The following is a 22,901-nucleotide window of genomic DNA, read 5'->3' as shown; positions in this document are numbered from 1 at the left end:
GTAGATGATCACGTTCTAGATAAATGGTTGAATTAATTCCTTTCTCCTGTCTCATCATTTTTTATTTATTATAGACGTGGTTATGAAACCCACGAGACATACGTTTCAAACTCATCAAACACATGGTTTCCATGTGTTTGATGCCATTCCATTCACTACATTCCAGCCATTGTTATGAGCCGTCCTCTCCTCAGCAGCCTCCTGTGTGTGTGTGTGTGTGTGTGTGTGTGTGTGTGTGTGTGTGGGTGTGTGTGTGTGCAGACGTCAGTGTGTGTTACTCCTGTCTTTGTGACCCTCTACCGGCCATCCTGCAGCCCTCTCTGTGTGTGTGTGTGTGTGTGTGTGAACGCAGCTGTGCGTGCGTCCTTGTACAGGATGCGTATATGCATGTGTGTGTGTGTTTGTGTGTGTGTCTGCATCTGGCGTCGTACAGTACAGAATGTCCATGTGTCCATGATGATCCATTTGGACCAATGGTGCTTAACTCCTTAACCCCATTGCCCTTCCTGCCAGAGCAGCCAGTGAAAAGGAGCCTGAAAGCTGGGTTATTTGACTGTGAAGCGGTTTAGGAGCTCCTCTGGTTAATCTGATGCTCTCTAAACCACTTCAGCCTAACCCTGACCTTCACCCTGGAGGAGTCCAACCACTTCAGCCTAACCCTGACCTTCACCCTGGAGGAGTCCAACCACTTCATTCTAACCCTGACCTTCACCCTGGAGGAGTCCAACCACTTCAGCCTAACCCTGACCTTCACCCTGGAGGAGTCCAACCACTTCATTCTAACCCTGACCTTCACCCTGGAGGAGTCCAACCACTTCAGCCTAACCCTGACCTCCACTCGGAAGGAGTCCAATGATTGGGTTTACCCAGGAATAACATCCAGAAAGGACTAACTCACTTTGTTAGGCTTGTTTCTCTGAATGTCAGCTACTCAGTTTACAACTACATACATCCTGTAAAGAAAGTTAGTCCTAAGTGTTAACAAATACTTGGTTGGGGACAGAAGAACCAGATAATAATAATAATAATAATAATATGCCATTTAGCAGACGCTTTTATCCAAAGCGACTTACAGTCATGTGTGCATACATTTTTGTGTATGGGTGGTCCCGGGGATCGAACTCACTACCCTGGCGTTACAAGCGCCGTGCTCTACCAGCTGAGCTACAGAGGACCACAGATCATCAGCAAACAATAGACATTTGACGTCAGATTCTAGTAGGGTGAGGCCGGGTGCTGCAGACTGTTCTAGTGCCCTCGCCAATTCTTTGATATACAGTATATGTTGAAGAGGGTGGGGCTTAAGCTGCATCTCTGTCTCACCCCACGGCCCTGTGGAAAGAAATGTGTGTGTTTTTTGCCAATTTTAACCGAACACTTGTTTTTTTGTGTAAATTGATTTTATAATGTCATATGTTTTCCCCCCAACACCACTTTCTATCAATTTGTATAGCAGACCCTCATGCCAAATTGAGTCAAAAGCTTTTTTGAAATCAACAAAGCATGAGAAGACTTTGCCTTTGTTTTGGTTTGTTTGTTTGTCAATTAGGGTGTGCAGGGTGAATACGTGGTCTGTCGTACGGTAATTTGGTAAAAAGCCAGTTTGACATTTGCTCAGTACATTGTTTTCACTGAGGAAATGTAAAAGTCTGCTGTTAATGATAACACAGAGGATTTTCCCAAGGTTGCTATTGATGCATATCTCACGGTAGTTATTGGGGTCAAATGTGTCTCCACCTTTGTGGATTGGGGTGATCAGTCCTTGGTTCCAAATATTTTGGAAGATGCCAGAGCTAAGGATGATGTTAAGGAGTTTAAGTATAGCCAATATTTTTGGGTTGGAGGGTTTGTATTTTGTCCTGTAGTTCATTCAATGTAGTTGGAGAATCCAGTGGGTTCTGGTAGTCTTTAATAGTTGATTCTAAGATTTGTATTTGATCATGTTTTTGCTGTTTGTTCTTTGTTATAGAGCCAAAAAGATTGGAGAAGTGGTTTATCCATACATTTCCATTTTGGTTGGATAACTCTTCGTGTTGTTGTTTGTTTAGTGTTGTCCAATCTTCCCAGAAGTGGTTGGAGTCTATGGATTCTTCAATTACATTGAGCTGATTTCTGACATGCTGTTCCTTCTTTTTCCGTAGTGTATTTCTGTATTGTTTTAGTGATTCACCATAGTGAAGGCGTAGACTCAGGTTTTCTGGGTCTCTGTGTTTTTTGGTTGGATAGGTTTCTCAATTTCTTTCTTAGGTTTTTGCATTCTTCATCAAACCATTTGTCACTGTTGTTACTTTTCTTAGGTTGTCTGCTTGACATTTTTAGATTTGATAGGGAAGCTGAGAGGTTAAATATACTGTTTAGGTTTTCTACTGCCAAGTTTACACCTTCACTATTACAGTGGAACCTTTTGTCCAGGAAGTTGTCCAAAATGGGATTGAATTTGTTGATGCCAAATTGTTTTTTGGTAGGTATCCTCCCTCCCTCTCTCTTTCTCTCTCTCTTTAACTTTCTCACTCTTTCTCTCTCTCTCTCTGTTGGACTTTAGACAAAGACATGTATAAACTTCAACAACCACCCACACAGGAGAAAGAATTCCTTTGATTTGCCCCAGAGAGAAAAGCTACACAGTTACACAGTAACTCTTAGCAAAGTAAACACTCACCTCAGCTTGTGACCTATATTAGCCTTGCTGTGACTATCTACATCAACACACCCTATTCCCATTTGGCATGCTTCTCTTAACCTTGGCACCGGTTCAGTCTGAGTTAGACCTGTTAGTAAATACAGCTGCCACAGACACCAACCTCAAGGAGGAACACTGGTTCAGTCTGTTAGAACTGTTAGTCAATACAGCTGCCACAGACACCAACCTCAAGGAGGGAATACTGGTTCAGTCTGTTAGAACTGTTAGTCAATACAGCTGCCACAGACACCAACCTCAAGGAGGGAACACTGGTTCAGTCTGTTAGAACTGTTAGTCAATACAGCTGCCACAGACACCAACCTCAAGGAGGGAACACTGGTTCAGTCTGTTAGAACTGTTAGTGAATACAGCTGCCACAGACACCAACCTCAAGGAGGGAACACTGGTTCAGTCTGTTAGAACTGTTAGTGAATACAGCTGCCACAGACACCAACCTCAAGGAGGGAACACTGGTTCAGTCTGTTAGAACTGTTAGTCAATACAGCTGCCACAGACACCAACCTCAAGGAGGGAACACAAGGCCACAATAACGTTTGCATCTGTGTTCTCTCCTCAGTATGAAGCAACTTTGAAGACATTTAGAAACTGAAAACGACTTTGACTCCCTTTTCGTATTGCACCTATGTGATTTCTTAGACATTGGTGTTGGGTCTTAGGGCTAGATTCAACCCTTATCATGGGAGATTAGCGCTACAGCGCGATTTTAAATGTAAAGATAATTTATGATAGCTGTGAATGCAGTCTCCGCAAACGCAGGAACATGGCCTTGAAATGTAAATGGTGCTGTAGCGCTGATCTTCAGCGATATGGATTTTAATCTAAGCCTTAGTCTCACCCGCTGCTGTTATCTAGAGCAGACAGGGCACAGGGGCTCTGTGCAGTGGGTAGGTGGGTGGTAAAGGGCAAGGCACAGGGGCTCTGTGCAGTGGGTAGGTGGGTGGTAAAGGGCAGGGCACAGGGGCTCTGTGCAGTGGGTAGGTGGGTGGTAAAGGGCAGGGCACAGGGGCTCTGTGCAGTGGGTAGGTGGGTGGTAAAGGACAGGGCACAGGGGCTCTGTGCAGTGGGTAGGTGGGTGGTAAAGGGCAGGGCACAGGGGCTCTGTGCAGTGGGTAGGTGGGTGGTAAAGGGCAGGGCACAGGGGCTCTGTGCAGTGGGTAGGTGGGTGGTAAAGGGCAGGGCACAGGGGCTCTGTGCAGTGGGTAGGTGGGTGGTAAAGGGTAGGGCACAGGGGCTCTGTGCAGTGGGTAGGAGGGTGGTAAAGGACAGGGCACAGGGGCTCTGTGCAGTGGGTAGGTGGGTGGTAAGGGCAGGGCACAGGGGCTCTGTGCAGTGGGTAGGTGGGTGGTAAAGGACAGGGCACAGGGGCTCTGTGCAGTGGGTAGGTGGGTGGTAAAGGACAGGGCACAGGGGCTCTGTGCAGTGGGTCGGTGGGTGGTAAAGGACAGGGCACAGGGGCTCTGTGCAGTGGGTAGGTGGGTGGTAAAGGACAGGGCACAGGGGCTCTGTGCAGTGGGTAGGTGGGTGGTAAGGACAGGGCACAGGGGCTCTGTGCAGTGGGTCGGTGGGTGGTAAAGGACAGGGCACAGGGGCTCTGTGCAGTGGGTAGGTGGGTGGTAAGGGGCAGGGCACAGGGGCTCTGTGCAGTGGGTAGGTGGGTGGTAAAGGACAGGGCACAGGGGCTCTGTGCAGTGGGTAGGTGGGTGGTAAGGGCAGGGCACAGGGGCTCTGTGCAGTGGGTAGGTGGGTGGTAAAGGGCAGGGCACAGGGGCTCTGTGCAGTGGGTAGGTGGGTGGTAAAGGGCAGGGCACAGGGGCTCTGTGCAGTGGGTAGGTGGGTGGTAAAGGGCAGGGCACAGGGGCTCTGTGCAGTGGGTAGGTGGGTGGTAAAGGGCAGGGCACAGGGGCTCTGTGCAGTGGGTAGGTGGGTGGTAAAGGAGGGCAGGGCTACTGGTGCCAGAGTATTACTCACCTCACCCCATGGCTCAGCCCAGTCCCACCCAGAGATAATCTTGTGCCATATGAAGTTGTCTGGTGGCTTAGTAACCAGACCTTCGCCCACCCCTAAACCCCCCTCACTTCACCCCATGGGTCAGCTTAGTTTCCCCCGAGAGGCCGTCTGGTGGCATAGTTATCAGACTTAACCCCCCCCCCAAACCCACACCTCACCTCCTTCATGTCCCCTCCCCCCAACCCACACCTCACCCCCTTCATGTCTCCCTTCCTCCTCTAACCCACACCTCACCTCCTTCATGTCTCCCTTCCTCCTCTAACCCACACCTCACCCCCCATGTCCCCCCAACCCACACCTCACCCCCTTCATGTCTCCCTTCCTCCTCTAACCCACACCTCACCTCCTTCATGTCCCCTCCCCCCAACCCACACCTCACCCCCTTCATGTCTCCCTTCCTCCTCTAACCCACACCTCACCCCCTCATGTCCCACCCCAACCCACACCTCACCTCCTTCATGTCTCCCTCCCCCAACCCACAACTCACCCCCCTTCATGTCTCCCTTCCTCCTCTAACCCACACCTCACCTCCTTCATGTCCCCTCCCCCCCAACCCACACCTCACCTCCTTCATGTCCCCTCCCCCCAACCCACACCTCACCTCCTTCATGTCTCCCTCCCCCCAACCCACACCTCACCCCCCTTCATGTCCCCCCCCTCCCTCCCTCCCTCCCTCCCTCACCCCCCTTCATGTCTCCCTTCCTCCTCTAACCCACACCTCACCCCCTTCATGTCTCCCTTCCTCCTCTAACCCACACCTCACCCCCTTCATGTCTCCCTTCCTCCTCTAACCCACACCTCACCCCCTTCATGTCTCCCTTCCTCCTCTAACCCACACCTCACCCCCCTTCATGTCCCCCCCTCCCTCCCTCCCTCACCCCCTTCATGTCTCCCTCCCTCACCTCACCCCCCTTCATGTCCCCTCCCTCCCTCACCCCCCTTCATGTCTCCCTCCCTCACCTCACCCCCTTCATGTCCCCTCCCTCCCTCACCCCCTTCATGTCTCCCTTCCTCACCTCACCCCCCTTCATGTCTCCCTCCCTCACCTCACCCCCCTTCATGTCCCCCTCCCCTCTGTCTTGGACAAGGCTTGCTTACTAGAAAGAGAAAGACCTCGACTCCACTGCAACTAGCCAGTCGTTTGAGAGACTTTGCTTAATTGGCCTCTTCAAAGCCTGTATTAAGTGACTCACCGCTCTGGAAATTAAAAAGGAGAAAATGGAAAAAGCTGTAAACCTCTTACAAAGTCAATTGAGGTGCAACACAAAAGAGGCTGGCATTGAATGAAGGTTCCAGTCAGAAAGAGAGAGAGAGAGAGAGAGAGAGAGAGAGAGTCACAGAACTTCAACTGACTCTCTCTCTCTGACTGACTGCCTGGGCAACTTCTGGTCCAGCCTCTGGGGATGAGTCCCAAATGCCACTCCATTCCCTATGGGCCCTGGTCAAAAATAGGGTGCCATTTGGGATGCAGCTTGTCTGGCTCTCACCACTGCCTAGCTCGCTCCAGTGGTCAACTGTCCAGACATCCAGACAGTCTGAATCTGAGAAAAAAGGCTGAGAAAACTCTTCAGTGCAATAAATGTATGTAAAACAAAACAAACTTGTTTAAACACACGTTGAAGGAACTTCTTCCTTTGTGCTGGCCAGCCTCCGGTGCAATTAGTACAGGCTTAGTGTGATAACTATACTGTAGTCTCCACTTAGTACAGGCTTAGTGTGATAACTATACTGTAGTCTCCACTTAGTACAGGCTTAGTGTGATAACTATACTGTAGTCTCCACTTAGTACAGGCTTAGTGTGATAACTATACTGTAGTCTCCACTTAGTACAGGCTTAGTGTGATAACTATACTGTAGTCTCCACTTAGTACAGGCTTAGTGTGATAACTATACTGTAGTCTCCACTTAGTACAGGCTTAGTGTGATAACTATACTGTAGTCTCCACTTAGTACAGGCTTAGTGTGATAACTATACTGTAGTCTCCACTTAGTACAGGCTTAGTGTGATAACTATACTGTAGTCTCCACTTAGTACAGGCTTAGTGTGATAACTATACTGTAGTCTCCACTTGGTACAGGCTTAGTGTGATAACTATACTGTAGTCTCCACTTAGTACAGGCTTAGTGTGATAACTATACTGTAGTCTCCACTTAGTACAGGCTTAGTGTGATAACTATACTGTAGTCTCCACTTAGTACAGGCTTAGTGTGATAACTATACTGTAGTCTCCACTTAGTACAGGCTTAGTGTGATAACTATACTGTAGTCTCCACTTAGTACAGGCTTAGTGTGATAACTATACTGTAGTCTCCACTTAGTACAGGCTTAGTGTGATAACTATACTGTAGTCTCCACTTGGTACAGGCTTAGTGTGATAACTATACTGTAGTCTCCACTTAGTACAGGCTTAGTGTGATAACTATACTGTAGTCTCCACTTAGTACAGGCTTAGTGTGATAACTATACTGTAGTCTCCACTTAGTACAGGCTTAGTGTGATAACTATACTGTAGTCTCCACTTGGTACAGGCTTAGTGTGATAACTATACTGTAGTCTCCACTTGGTACAGGCTTAGTGTGATAACTATACTGTAGTCTCCACTTGGTACAGGCTTAGTGTGATAACTATACTGTAGTCTCCACTTAGTACAGGCTTAGTGTGATAACTATACTGTAGTCTCCACTTGGTACAGGCTTAGTGTGATAACTATACTGTAGTCTCCACTTAGTACAGGCTTAGTGTGATAACTATACTGTAGTCTCCACTTAGTACAGGCTTAGTGTGATAACTATACTGTAGTCTCCACTTGGTACAGGCTTAGTGTGATAACTATACTGTAGTCTCCACTTAGTACAGGCTTAGTGTGATAACTATACTGTAGTCTCCACTTAGTACAGGCTTAGTGTGATAACTATACTGTAGTCTCCACTTAGTACAGGCTTAGTGTGATAACTATACTGTAGTCTCCACTTAGTACAGGCTTAGTGTGATAACTATACTGTAGTCTCCACTTGGTACAGGCTTAGTGTGATAACTATACTGTAGTCTCCACTTAGTACAGGCTTAGTGCGGGACTCCCGAGTGGCGCAGTGGTCTAAGGCACTGCGATGCAGTGCTAGCTGTGCCACTAGAGATCCTGGTTCGAATCCAGGCTCTGTCGTAGCTGGCCGCGACCGGGAGACCCATGGGGCGGTGCACAATTGGCCCAGTGTCGTCGAGGGAATGGCCGGCAGCGATGTAGCTCAGTTGATAGAACATGGCGTTTGCAACGCCAGGGTTGTGGGTTCGTTTCCCACGGGGGGCCAGTATGAAAAAGATAATGTATGCACTCACTAACTAACTGTAAGTCGCTCTGGATAAGAGCATCTGCTAAATGACTAAAATGTAATACTATACTGTAGACTCTATTTAATACAGGCTTAGTGTGGTCACAACAACCACCAGAGGTTCTGACATCTCAGCCTGGTCACAACAAAATCAAAGTTTATTTGTCACAAACACGTGTTTAGCAGATGTTATAGCGGGTGTAGCGAAATGCTTGTGCTTCTAGCTCCGACAGTGCAGTAATATCTAACAAGTAATATGTAACAATTTCACAACATATACCCAATACACACAAAACTAGTAAGGAATGGAATTTAAGAGTATATACATATATGGACAAGCAATGACAGAGCGGCATGGACTAAGATACCGTAGAATATTATAGAATAGAATGCAGTATATACATATGAGATGAGTAGTGCAAGATATGTAAACATGATTAAAGTGACTGTAAATATTATTCAAGTGACTAGTGTTCCATTTCTTAAAGTGGCCAGTGATTTCAATAGGCAGCAGCAGCCTCTAATGTGCTAGTGATGGCTATTTAACAGTCTGATGGCCTTGAGATAGAAGCTGTTTTTCATTCTCCCGGTCCCAGCTTTGACGCACCTGTACTGACCTCGCCTTCTGGGTGATAGCGGGGTGAACAGGAAGTGGCTCGGGTGGTTGATGTCCTTGATGATCTTTTTGGCCTTCCTGTGACACCGGGTGCTGTATGTGTCCTGGAGGGCTGGTAGTTTGCCCCCGGTAATGCGTTGTGCAGACCGCACCACCCTCTGGAGAGCCCTGCGGTTGCAGGCGGTGCAGTTGCCGTACCAGGCGGTGATACAGCCCGACAGAGGATCTGACATCTCAGCCTGGTCACAACAACCACAGGGGTTCTGATATCTCAGCCTGGTCATAACAACCACAGGGGTTCTGATATCTCAGCCTGGTCATAACAACCACAGGGGTTCTGATATCTCAGCCTGGTCATGACAACCACAGGGGTTCTGATATCTCAGCCTGGTCATAACAACCACAGGGGTTCTGATATCTCAGCCTGGTCATAACAACCACAGGGGTTCTGATATCTCAGCCTGGTCATAACAACCACAGGGGTTCTGATATCTCAGCCTGGTCATAACAACCACAGGGGTTCTGATATCTCAGCCTGGTCATAACAACCACAGGGGTTCTGATATCTCAGCCTGGTCATGACAACCACAGGGGTTCTGATATCTCAGCCTGGTCACGACAACCACAGGGGTTCTGATATCTCAGCCTGGTCACGACAACCACAGGGGTTCTGATATCTCAGCCTGGTCACGACAACCACAGGGGTTCTGATATCTCAGCCTGGTCATAACAACCACAGGGGTTCTGATATCTCAGCCTGGTCATAACAACCAGAGGGGTTCTGATATCTCAGCCTGGTCACAACAACCACAGGGGTTCTGACATCTCAGCCTGGTCATAACAACCACAGGGGTTCTGATATCTCAGCCTGGTCATAACAACCACAGGGGTTCTGATATCTCAGCCTGGTCATAACAACCACAGGGGTTCTGATATCTCAGCCTGGTCATAACAACCACAGGGGTTCTGATATCTCAGCCTGGTTATAACAACCACAGGGGTTCTGATATCTCAGCCTGGTCATAACAACCACAGGGGTTCTGATATCTCAGCCTGGTCATAACAACCACAGGGGTTCTGACATCTCAGCCTGGTCATAACAACCACAGGGGTTCTGACATCTCAGCCTGGTCATAACAACCACAGGGGTTCTGATATCTCAGCCTGGTCATAACAACCACAGGGGTTCTGATATCTCAGCCTGGTCATAACAACCACAGGGGTTCTGATATCTCAGCCTGGTCATAACAACCACAGGGGTTCTGATATCTCAGCCTGGTCATGACAACCACAGGGGTTCTGATATCTCAGCCTGGTCATAACAACCACAGGGGGTTCTGATATCTCAGCCTGGTCATAACAACCACAGGGGTTCTGATATCTCAGCCTGGTCATAACAACCACAGGGGTTCTGATATCTCAGCCTGGTCATAACAACCACAGGGGTTCTGATATCTCAGCCTGGTCACAACAACCACAGGGGTTCTGATATCTCAGCCTGGTCATGACAACCACAGGGGTTCTGATATCTCAGCCTGGTCACGACAACCACAGGGGTTCTGATATCTCAGCCTGGTCACGACAACCACAGGGGTTCTGATATCTCAGCCTGGTCACGACAACCACAGGGGTTCTGATATCTCAGCCTGGTCATAACAACCACAGGGGTTCTGATATCTCAGCCTGGTCATAACAACCACAGGGGTTCTGATATCTCAGCCTGGTCACAACAACCACAGGGGTTCTGACATCTCAGCCTGGTCATAACAACCACAGGGGCTCTGATATCTCAGCCTGGTCATGACAACCACAGGGGTTCTGATATCTCAGCCTGGTCATGACAACCACAGGGGTTCTGATATCTCAGCCTGGTCATAACAACCACAGGGGTTCTGATATCTCAGCCTGGTCATAACAACCACAGGGGTTCTGATATCTCAGCCTGGTCATAACAACCACAGGGGTTCTGATATCTCAGCCTGGTCATAACAACCACAGGGGTTCTGATATCTCAGCCTGGTTCTGGTGAATGTGTTGTAGAACTGCTCCTTGTCTTCTCCCCATGATGGCAACGTGTAGAACTGCACGAAATTAAGGGTCCATGGATCTGACTAATGGAATCTGACTTAGGGTCCATGGAATCTGACCAACGGAATCTGATTTAGGGTCCATGGAATCTGACCAACGGAATCTGATTTAGGGTCCATGGAATCTGACTTACGAAATCTGACTTAGGGTCCATGGAATCTGACTAACTGAATCTGACATAGGGTCCATGGAATCTGACTTATGGAATCTAACTTAGGGTCCATGGAATATGACTTAGGGTCCATGGAATCTGACTTATGGAATCTAACTTAGGGTCCATGGAATCTGACTTAGGGTCCATGGAATCTGACTAAGGGTCCACGGAATCTGATTTAGGGTCCGTGGAATCTAACTTAGGGTCCATGGAATCTGATTTAGGGTCCATGGAATCTGACTAAGGGTCCACGGAATCTGATTTAGGGTCCGTGTAATCTAACTTAGGGTCCATGGAATCTGATTTAGGGTCCGTGGAATCTAACTTAGGGTCCATGGAATCTGATTTAGGGTCCGTGGAATCTAACTTAGGGTCCATGGAATCTGATTTAGGGTCCGTGGAATCTAACTTAGGGTCCATGGAATCGGATTTAGGGTCCGTGGAATCTGACTTATGGAATCTGACTTATGGAACCTGTCTAAGGGTCCATGGAATCTGACTAAGGGTCCATCAAATCTGACTTGGTTCCATGAGATGTGTCTGTCTGGGACAGCTGAGACAGACCCTGCTGCCCTTGTTCCCTGGTACTGGACCCTGGTGGTAACAACATACTGTATTATATTAGCTGGGTTTGACTCCTTCATTCCTCTGTCTCTTCTCTGGTGCTCTTTTCTGAAAACCCTGACGAAGGCAAAGAGCTGATTTCTTATCAACTTCCATCCACTGTCTTCCAAGAGTTGCTGAATATTTTCTTCCCTGCTCTTTGCTTGCCAGACACACCCACTGTGCTGCCATTGGAGGAAACTGGGGCTCGTTAGCTCGCTCGGGCTTGTCAATTCCACATTCCAATACCCACGCTAATAACTTAGAATGTATGGACACGGGAGTAGAGCCAGGGCTCATCCCCCTGGGGAGTTTTCTATTTGGAGCTCCGTGACACATTACTTGGCTGAATAAGAACGCCATCATCTCACTCTGCCTGAGGATGAGTGAAAGGGATATAAAGGAATATATTGTAACGTTATCTCTTACTGCTGCAACGTTCTCAGCATGACTCCGACCTCGCAGACAGAGGTTAGCGCTAGTTCACAGGAGAAAACCGTCTCAAATGGAACCCTAGTCCCTTGTTAGTGTAACTTGGGATGCAAACCAGGAGTGTATTGCGTCACCGGGATAGCAGAGCTATGGGCCCTGGTCAACAGTAGCGCACTAACACTTGACGCTCAAAAAGCATTTGACCAAGTGGAATGGAACTACATTCCGACAGTAGTAAATGAGTTTGGTCTGGGCGAGGGTTTTGCCTCTTGGGTTGAAATACTATATGCGTGCCCCGACGGCTTCAGTTCTCACTAATTACAATAAATCACCTTCCGTTTTCACTTCAACGTTCCCGCCGCCAGGGGTTCCCCTTGAGTCCGTTGCTATTCGCCATTGCTATGGAACCCATAGCTATTAGTATCAGGAGGCATCGTGTCATTTTTTTCCGCTAAACATGGGAAAAGGTTGATCACCGCATCTCGCTCTATGCGGATGACATCATCTTGTTTGTCTCACGCCCCGAAGAGTCTCTTCCACCGCTGTTGGAGCTCATCGAACTCTCTGGGTCCACTATAAATTGGAGAACTCTCTGGGTCCACTATAAACTGGAGAACTCTCTGGTTTCACCATAAACTGGAGGACTCTCTGGGTCCACCATAAACTGGAGGACTCTCTGGGTCCACCATAAACTGGAGAACTGTCTGGGTCCACCATAAACTGGAGGACTCTCTGGGTCCATCATAAACTGGAGGACTCTCTGGGTCCATCATAAACTGGAGAACTCTCTGGGTTCACCATAAACTGGAGAACTCTCTGGGTTCACCATAAACTGGAGGACTCTCTGGGTCCACCATAAACTGGAGGACTCTCTGGGTCCACTATAAACTGGAGAACTCTCTGGGTCCACTATAAACTGGAGGACTCTCTGGGTCCACCATAAACTGGAGGACTCTCTGGGTCCACCATAAACTGGAGAACTCTCTGGGTCCACCATAAACTGGAGGACTCTCTGGGTCCATCATAAACTGGAGGACTCTCTGGGTCCACTATAAATTGGAGGACTCTCTGGGTCCACCATAAACTGGAGAACTCTCTGGGTCCACTATAAACTGGAGAACTCTCTGGGTCCACCATAAACTGGAGGACTCTCTGGGTCCACCATAAACTGGAGGACTCTCTGGGTCCACCATAAACTGGAGGACTCTCTGGGTCCACCATAAACTGGAGGACTCTCTGGGTCCACCATAAACTGGAGGACTCTCTGGGTCCCCCATAAACTGGAGAACTGTCTGGGTCCACCATAAACTGGAGAACTCTCTGGGTCCACCATAAACTGGAGAACTCTCTGGGTCCACCATAAACTGGAGAACTCTCTGGGTCCACTATAAACTGGAGAACTCTCTGGGTCCACCATAAACTGGAGAACTCTCTGGGTCCACCATAAACTGGAGGACTCTCTGGGTCCACCATAAACTGGAGAACTCTCTGGGTCCACCATAAACTGGAGGACTCTCTGGGTCCACCATAAACTGGAGGACTCTCTGGGTCCACCATAAACTGGAGAACTCTCTGGGTTCACCATAAACTGGAGAACTCTCTGGGTCCATCATAAACTGGAGGACTCTCTGGGTCCACCATAAACTGGAGAACTCTCTGGGTCCACTATAAACTGGAGAACTCTCTGGGTCCACCATAAACTGGAGGACTCTCTGGGTTCACCATAAACTGGAGGACTCTCTGGGTCCACCATAAACTGGAGGACTCTCTGGGTTCACCATAAACTGGAGGACTCTCTGGGTTCACCATAAACTGGAGGACTCTCTGGGTTCACCATAAACTGGAGGACTCTCTGGGTCCACCATAAACTGGAGGACTCTCTGGGTTCACCATAAACTGGAGGACTCTCTGGGTTCACCATAAACTGGAGGACTCTCTGGGTTCACCATAAACTGGAGGACTCTCTGGGTTCACCATAAACTGGAGGACTCTCTGGGTTCACCATAAACTGGAGGACTCTCTGGGTTCACCATAAACTGGAGGACTCTCTGGGTCCATCCTAAACTGGAGAACTCTCTGGGTTCACCATAAACTGGAGAACTCTCTGGGTCCACCATAAACTGGAGAACTCTCTGGGTCCACCATAAACTGGGAGAACTCTCTGGGTTCACCATAAACTGGAGAACTCTCTGGGTCCACCATAAACTGGAGAACTCTCTGGGTCCACCATAAACTGGAGAACTCTCTGGGTCCACTATAAACTGGAGGACTCTCTGGGTCCACCATAAACTGGAGAACTCCCTGGGTCCACCATAAACTGGAGAACTCTCTGGATCCACCATAAACTGGAGGACTCTCTGGGTCCACCATAAACTGGAGGACTCTCTGGGTTCACCATAAACTGGAGAACTGTCTGGGTCCACTATAAACTGGAGAACTCTCTGGGTCCACTATAAACTGGAGAACTCTCTGGGTCCACCATAAACTGGAGGACTCTCTGGGTCCACCATAAACTGGAGGACTCTCTGGGTCCACCATAAACTGGAGAACTCTCTGGGTCCACTATAAACTGGAGAACTCTCTGGGTTCACCATAAACTGGAGGACTCTCTGGGTCCACCATAAACTGGAGGACTCTCTGGGTCCACTATAAACTGGAGATCTCCCTGGGTCCACCATAAACTGGAGAACTCTCTGGGTCCACCATAAACTGGAGAACTCTCTGGGTCCACCATAAACTGGAGGACTCTCTGGGTTCACCATAAACTGGAGGACTCTCTGGGTCCACCATAAACTGGAGGACTCTCTGGGTCCACCATAAACTGGAGGACTCTCTGGGTTCACCATAAACTGGAGGACTCTCTGGGTCCACCATAAACTGGAGGACTCTCTGGGTCCATCCTAAACTGGAGAACTCTCTGGGTCCACCATAAACTGGAGGACTCTCTGGGTTCACCATAAACTAGAGAACTGTCTGGGTTCACCATAAACTGGAGAACTCTCTGGGTCCACCATAAACTGGAGGACTCTCTGGGTCCACTATAAACTGGAGAACTCCTGGGTCCATCATAAACTGGAGAACTCCCTGGGTCCATCATAAACTGGAGAACACTCTGGGTCCACCATAAACTGGAGGACTCTCTGGGTCCACTATAAACTGGAGAACTCCCTGGGTCCATCATAACCTGGAGAACTCTCTGGGTCCACCATAAACTGGAGAACTCCCTGGGTCCACCATAAACTGGAGAACTGTCTGGGTCCACTATAAACTGGAGAACTCTCTGGGTCCACCATAAACTGGAGAACTCTCTGGGTCCATCATAAACTGGAGGATTCTCTGGGTCCACCATAAACTGGAGGACTCTCTGGGTTCACCATAAACTGGAGGACTCTCTGGGTCCACCATAAACTGGAGGATTCTCTGGGTCCACCATAAACTGGAGAACTCTCTGGGTTCACCATAAACTGGAGAACTCTCTGGGTCCACCATAAACTGGAGAACTCCCTGGGTCCACTATCAACTGGAAAACTCTCTGGGTCCACCATAAACTGGAGGACTCTCTGGGTCCATCATAAACTGGAGAACTCTCTGGGTCCACCATAAACTGGAGAACTCTCTGGGTTCACCATAAACTGGAGGACTCTCTGGGTCCACCATAAACTGGAGGACTCTCTGGGTCCACTATAAACTGGAGATCTCCCTGGGTCCACCATAAACTGGAGAACTCTCTGGGTCCACCATAAACTGGAGAACTCTCTGGGTCCACCATAAACTGGAGGACTCTCTGGGTTCACCATAAACTGGAGGACTCTCTGGGTCCACCATAAACTGGAGGACTCTCTGGGTCCACCATAAACTGGAGGACTCTCTGGGTTCACCATAAACTGGAGGACTCTCTGGGTCCACCATAAACTGGAGGACTCTCTGGGTCCATCCTAAACTGGAGAACTCTCTGGGTCCACCATAAACTGGAGGACTCTCTGGGTTCACCATAAACTAGAGAACTGTCTGGGTTCACCATAAACTGGAGAACTCTCTGGGTCCACCATAAACTGGAGGACTCTCTGGGTCCACTATAAACTGGAGAACTCCCTGGGTCCATCATAAACTGGAGAACTCCCTGGGTCCATCATAAACTGGAGAACACTCTGGGTCCACCATAAACTGGAGGACTCTCTGGGTCCACTATAAACTGGAGAACTCCCTGGGTCCATCATAAACTGGAGAACTCTCTGGGTCCACCATAAACTGGAGAACTCCCTGGGTCCACCATAAACTGGAGAACTGTCTGGGTCCACTATAAACTGGAGAACTCTCTGGGTCCACCATAAACTGGAGAACTCTCTGGGTCCATCATAAACTGGAGGATTCTCTGGGTCCACTATAAACTGGAGGACTCTCTGGGTCCACCATAAACTGGATAACTCTCTGGGTCCATCATAAACTGGAGAACTCTCTGGGTCCACCATAAACTGGAGAACTCTCTGGGTCCACCATAAACTGGAGGACTCTCTGGGTCCACTATAAACTGGAGGACTCTCTGGGTCCACTATAAACTGGAGGACTCTCTGGGTCCACCATAAACTGGAGGACTCTCTGGGTCCACTATAAACTGGGATAAACGTGAAGCCTCTGAAAAGGCGATTTAAACCCAGAGTTCCTTAAACATATACCTTTTAAAAATCGCAGGAGACAACATTTAACATTTAGGTGTTGATTTATAAATTGAACTATCTCGACACGATAGAGAAGTTGAAGCGCGACATTGAGATCTGGAGAATGTTGCCTCTATCTATGATAGGCCGTGTTATTTAAAATGGTTACACTCCCCAGATTCCTTTATCTCTTTCAGAATCTGCCTATATTTTTAACTAAAGCTTTCATCTTGCCTTTTGTGTGGGGATACAAATCTAAAAAAAAAACATATAATCAAGCCTAAAGAATTAGGGGGCCTGAGCCTGCCGAATCTTCAGCGTTATTATTGGCCAGCAACTTCTAGAGCACTGGTTTATTGGCAGGAACCATATCCTGACGCGGTAGACCAGGGTTCTTCAATTCCGGTCCTGGAGGGCCGAAACACCTCTGTTTTTCATCCTCTCCTTCTAATCAGGGGCTAATTCAGACCTGGGACACCAGGTGAGTGCAATTAACTACCAGGTAGAAATAAAAAAAACAGAAGTGTTTCGGCCCTCCGGGACCGGAATTGAAGAACCCTGCGGTAGATCCTTCCACCCCTTCATGGCTCGCTATTGAACAAGATATACACAACACCTCTCTTCCAGCACTTCTCTTTTCATCAACTAAATCCCTTACAGGTATTACTGGCAATAACCTTATGCAAAATAATTAATTACAAATTTGGTATCAAATAAGGAAAACGTTCTGTCTCCCGGAGACCTCGGCCTGTAGTCCTATTTACCATAACCACGCTTTTCCCCCCGTCACTAACTGACAAAACTTTTTTATTCTGGAAGAGAAAGGGCATTACTACTATTACAGACCATTACGTCAATAATAATTTTGCCACATGTACACTACTTAGAATGAAGCTATGTAGAATGACGCTATGTAGAATGACGCTATGTAGAATGAAGCTATGTAGAATGACGCTATGTAGAATGAAGCTATGTAGAATGAAGCTATGTAGAATGAAGCTATGTAGAATGAAGCTATGTAGAATGAAGCTATGTAGAATGAAGCTATGTAGAATGAAGCTATGTAGAATGAAGCTATGTAGAATGAAGCTATGTAGAATGAAGCTATGTAGAATGACGCTTGTGGGAACAGAGTCCCTAAAGCGAGAGGGGCCATTTTGACGTGTAAATATTTGTATTTAAAAGTTGACTGCCCGGCCCGGTGATCCAGCATGTATCAACAAGTCCTTGGGGTGATTTTTTTTCCTTCCGATTTGGTATTTAGATAGTCCCGTATAGATGATCTGCAGATGGTCACAAGATCAACTAACTATTAACCGCAACAGCTAAGATATGCAACAGCTCGCTAGAGTTACAGTTTACAATTAGGGTCTCAGTTAATGTTAACGCTAGGGTAAGGGTTAGGGTTTAGGGTTTAGTATTCTACCCCTGGTCACTACAGAGAGAATGGGCTGATAGAAAGTCGAGCTGCAGTGAGAATATGATGAGGGCTACAGGGGGACTGGGATCCTTTCTCTAGAGAGAGAGAGAGAGAGAGAGAGAGAGAGAGAGAGAGAGAGAGAGAGAGAGAGAGAGAGAGAGAGACCTTCTGCAGCTGTCTGCTCTCTTGTCTCAGAGCATCCAAACATCCACACAGAGAAATAGGCACCCTGTTCCCTACATAGTGGCAGTTTTGACCAGGACCAATAGGGATGAACCCTTGCTGTTGGCCGTGGCCCATCTCTTCTGGATACCTCAGGAAACCTGAGCACGCTTCAATGGAGGCTTTAGCGTTAAGTGAGCTGATGGGGGAACGGTGTTCGGTTGCAACCTACTTTTCCTGGGACACGTTATCGGACACAGGCAGTCCGAAAGGGAACGGGCTTTCCGAAGACAGAAGAGGAGGGGAGCGCTGGGAATGATGTTACGCAACGGCCAACCGCTCGCCACGAGAAACACAAACAAAGACTCTGGAGAGATCTACCGGTCAGGCCCACGGTCAGGAGTGTGTGTGTGTGTGTGTGTGTGTGTGTGTGTGTGTGTGTGTGTGTGTGAGCAGAGAACCAGCCGGGTCAACACACACATCTGCCGTTAGGTGATGGAGGCGGCGGCTGCAGTGGGTTCACGTTCGGACCTGTGTGGTCTGAGGGGTGTGGGATGAGGCCTCCATAGAAGCCTCCTCGAGTTTCCTGCAAGATCCAGAGATCTGTGTCCTTAAAGAGATGGGGTCCGGCAAACTGCAGGGGTTCAGGGGAGCAGCCCTCTGCCTCTGTCTCTGGCTGCGTCGCAAAATACTTCCTATTTCCTATGAGCCCTGGTCAAAATACTTCCTATTTCCTATGAGCCCTGGTCAAAATACTTCCTATTTCCTATGAGCCCTGGTCAAAGTAGTAAAGTATATAGGGAACACGGTGCCACCTCCATCTCTGTGTGGATGTTTGGATCCTCTGAGGACAGTATAAACTACTGCAGAAGGTCTCAGCTGTAGAAGGAGAAGGTGGGACCTGGGGTCAGTGTGTGTGTGTGTGCGTGTGTGTGTGTGTGTGTGTGTGTGTGTGTGTGTGTGTGTGTGTGTGTGTACTTTAATTCAGGCTGCCAATATCTCATTTCAACATGAGAAACCAGCCATGGTTGACAGAGGAGGACAAACAGGGTGGGCTGGGGTACCTGGGGTGAATCCCTCTAAGGTTACTCTAAGGTAGGTTATTTCACTGTAAAAAGGAAGAGCAACAAAGGAGAAGTATTTTCAGCAGTACTAGATCTACATGGACTACGGACACCTCAAGCTTAGGGTTGAGAAGGTGGAAGAGGGGAGTGAGAGAGGAGAAGGAGTTAGAGGCTTTGGGATCCCTCCTATCCACGGTGCTCGCATGACAACTATGTGTCAGTTGTAGGTGTGAAAACACACATCCTATCAGGTTCAGCTGGGAGATATGAGATTGCCAACATTTCTGAACCACCTCCATGCTTCTTTGAACTCCGAACACTTACAGTGCATTCGGAAAGTATTCAGACCCCTTCCCTTTTTCCACACGTTGTTACGTTACAGCCGTATTCTAAAATTGATTAAATACAGTTTTTTCCTCATCAATCTACACACAATACCCCATAATGACAAAACAAAAACAGATTTTTAGAAATTTTGCAAATTATTTAACAATAAAAACAGAAATACCTTAATTACAGAAGTATTCAGACCCTTTACTATGAGACTCGAAATTGAGCTCAGGTGCATCCTGTTTCCATTGATCATCCTTGAGATGTTTCTACAACTTTGATTGGAGTCCACCTGTGGTAAATTCAACTGATTGGACATGATTTGGAAAGGCACACACCTGTCTATATAAAGGTCCCACAGTTGACAGTGCATATTAGAGAAAAAACCAAGCCATGAGGTCGAAGGAATTGTCCGTAGAGCTCCGAGACAGGATTGTGTCGAGGAACAGATCTGGGGAAGGGTACCAAAAAATGTCTGCAGCATTGAAGGTCCCCAAGAACACAGTGGCCTCCACCATTCTTAAATGGAAGAAGTTTGGAACCACCAAGACTCTTCCTAGAGCTGGCCGCCCGGCCAAACTGAGCAATCGGGGGAGAAGGGCCTTGGTCAGGGAGGTGACCAAGAACCCGATGGTCACTCTGACAGAGCTCCAGAGTTCCTCTGTTAAGATGGGAGAACCTTCCAGAAGGACAACCATCTCTGCAGCACTCCACCAATCAGGCCTTTATGGTAGAGTGGCCAGACGGAAGCCACTCCTCAGTAAAAGGCACATGACAGCCCGCTTGGAGTTTGCCAAAAGGCACCTAAAGGACTCTCAGACCATGAGAAGCAGTGGGAGAAACTCCCCAAATACAGGTGTGCCAAGCTTGTAGCGTCATACCAAAGGTGCTTCAACAGAGTAAAGGGTCTGAATACTTATGTAAATGTGATATTTCATTTTTATTTTTTATACATTTCTAAAAACCTGATTTTGCTTTGTCGTTATGTGGTATTGTGTGTAGATTATTTTTTATTTTTTGTAATCCATTTTAAAATAATGCTGTAATGTCACAAAATGTAGAAAAAGTCAAGGGGTCTGAATACTTTCTGAATGCACTGTAAGCCTGAACTGGGATCTGTGACTAAGCTCCCACTAAAATCTGGTCCCAAATGACACCCTATTCCCTATATAGTGCAACACTTTCACTGTTAGAGGCCAGACACACTCTGCATCCCCAATGGCATCCTATTCCCTATTTAGGGCGCTACTTTTGACCAGGGCACGGAAAAGGGTGCCATTTGGGATGCAGCCTAGCTCTATCTGTGTCTTCACTCCTTCCTGCTCCGTCAGTCTGTCTGCTCCTTCCTTCCTTCACTCCTTCCTTCTCCGTCAGTCTGTCTGCTCCTTCCTTCCTTCACTCCTTCCTGCTCCGTCAGTCTGTCTGCTCCCTCCCTCCTTCACTCCTTCCTGCTCCGTCAGTCTGTCTGCTCCCTCCCTCCTTCACTCCTTCCTGCTCCGTCAGTCTGTCTGCTCCCTCCCTCCTTCACTCCTTCCTGCTCCGTCAGTCTGTCTGCTCCCTCCCTCCTTCACTCCTTCCTGCTCCGTCAGTCTGTCTGCTCCCTCCCTCCTTCACTCCTTCCTGCTCCGTCAGTCTGTCTGCTCCCTCCCTCCTTCACTCCTTCCTGCTCCGTCAGTCTGTCTGCTCCCTCCCTCCTTCACTCCTTCCTGCTCCGTCCAGTCTGTCTGCTCCTTCCTTCCTTCACTCCTTCCTGCTCCGTCAGTCTGTCTGCTCCTTCCTTCCTTCACTCCTTCCTGCTCCGTCAGTCTGTCTGCTCCCTCCCTCCTTCACTCCTTCCTGCTCCGTCAGTCTGTCTGCTCCTTCCTTCCTTCACTCCTTCCTGCTCCGTCAGTCTGTCTGCTCCCTCCTTCCTTCACTCCTTCCTGCTCCGGTCCAGTCTGTCTGCTCCTTCCTTCCTTCACTCCTTCCTGCTCCGTCAGTCTGTCTGCTCCTTCCTTCCTTCACTCCTTCCTGCTCCGTCAGTCTGTCTGCTCCCTCCCTCCTTCACTCCTTCCTGCTCCGTCAGTCTGTCTGCTACCTCCTTCCTTCACTCCTTCCTGCTCCGTCAGTCTGGCTGCTGGCTCCTTCACTCCTTCCTGCTCCGTCAGTCTGTCTGCTCCCTCCCTCCTTCACTCCTTCCTTGCTCCGTCAGTCTGTCTGCTCCCTCCTTCCTTCACTCCTTCCTGCTCCGTCAGTCTGGCTGCTGGCTCCTTCACTCCTTCCTGCTCCGTCAGTCTGTCTGCTCCCTCCCTCCTTCACTCCTTCTCTGCTCCGTCAGTCTGTCTGCTCCCTCCCTCCTTCACTCCTTCCTGCTCCGTCAGTCTGTCTGCTCCTTCCTTCCTTCACTCCTTCCTGCTCCGTCAGTCTGTCTGCTCCTTCCTTCCTTCACTCCTTCCTGCTCCGTCAGTCTGTCTGCTCCCTCCTTCCTTCACTCCTTCCTGCTCCGTCAGTCTGTCTGCTCCCTCCCTCCTTCACTCCTTCTCTGCTCCGTCAGTCTGTCTGCTCCCTCCCTCCTTCACTCCTTCCTGCTCCGTCAGTCTGTCTGCTCCCTCCCTCCTTCACTCCTTCTCTGCTCCGTCAGTCTGTCTGCTCCCTCCCTCCTTCACTCCTTCCTGCTCCGTCAGTCTGTCTGCTCCCTCCCTCCTTCACTCCTTCCTGCTCCGTCAGTCTGTCTGCTCCCTCCTTCCTTCACTCCTTCCTGCTCCGTCAGTCTGTCTGCTCCCTCCCTCCTTCACTCCTTCCTGCTCCGTCAGTCTGTCTGCTCCCTCCCTCCTTCACTCCTTCTCTGCTCCGTCAGTCTGTCTGCTCCCTCCCTCCTTCACTCCTTCCTGCTCCGTCAGTCTGTCTGCTCCCTCCCTCCTTCACTCCTTCCTGCTCCGTCAGTCTGTCTGCTCCCTCCCTCCTTCACTCCTTCCTGCTCCGTCAGTCTTTCTGCTCCCTCCCTCCTTCACTCCTTCCTGCTCCGTCAGTCTGTCTGCTCCCTCCTTCCTTCACTCCTTCCTGCTCCGTCAGTCTGTCTGCTCCCTCCCTCCTTCACTCCTTCCTTGCTCCGTCAGTCTGTCTGCTCCCTCCTTCCTTCACTCCTTCTCTGCTCCGTCAGTCTGGCTGCTGGCTCCTTCACTCCTTCCTGCTCCGTCAGGCGGCTGGGCTCTGGGCTGCTCCCTCCCTCCTTCACTCCTTCTCTGCTCCGTCAGTCTGTCTGCTCCCTCCCTCCTTCACTCCTTCCTGCTCCGTCAGTCTGTCTGCTCCTTCCTTCCTTCACTCCTTCCTGCTCCGTCAGTCTGTCTGCTCCTTCCTTCCTTC

The sequence above is a fragment of the Coregonus clupeaformis genome, unplaced genomic scaffold (genome assembly GCF_020615455.1).
Source record: "Coregonus clupeaformis isolate EN_2021a unplaced genomic scaffold, ASM2061545v1 scaf0977, whole genome shotgun sequence".
Taxonomy (NCBI): Eukaryota; Metazoa; Chordata; class Actinopteri; order Salmoniformes; family Salmonidae; genus Coregonus; species Coregonus clupeaformis.
The sequence above is the reverse complement of the archived record's forward strand: the minus strand, read 5'-3'. Positions refer to the sequence as shown.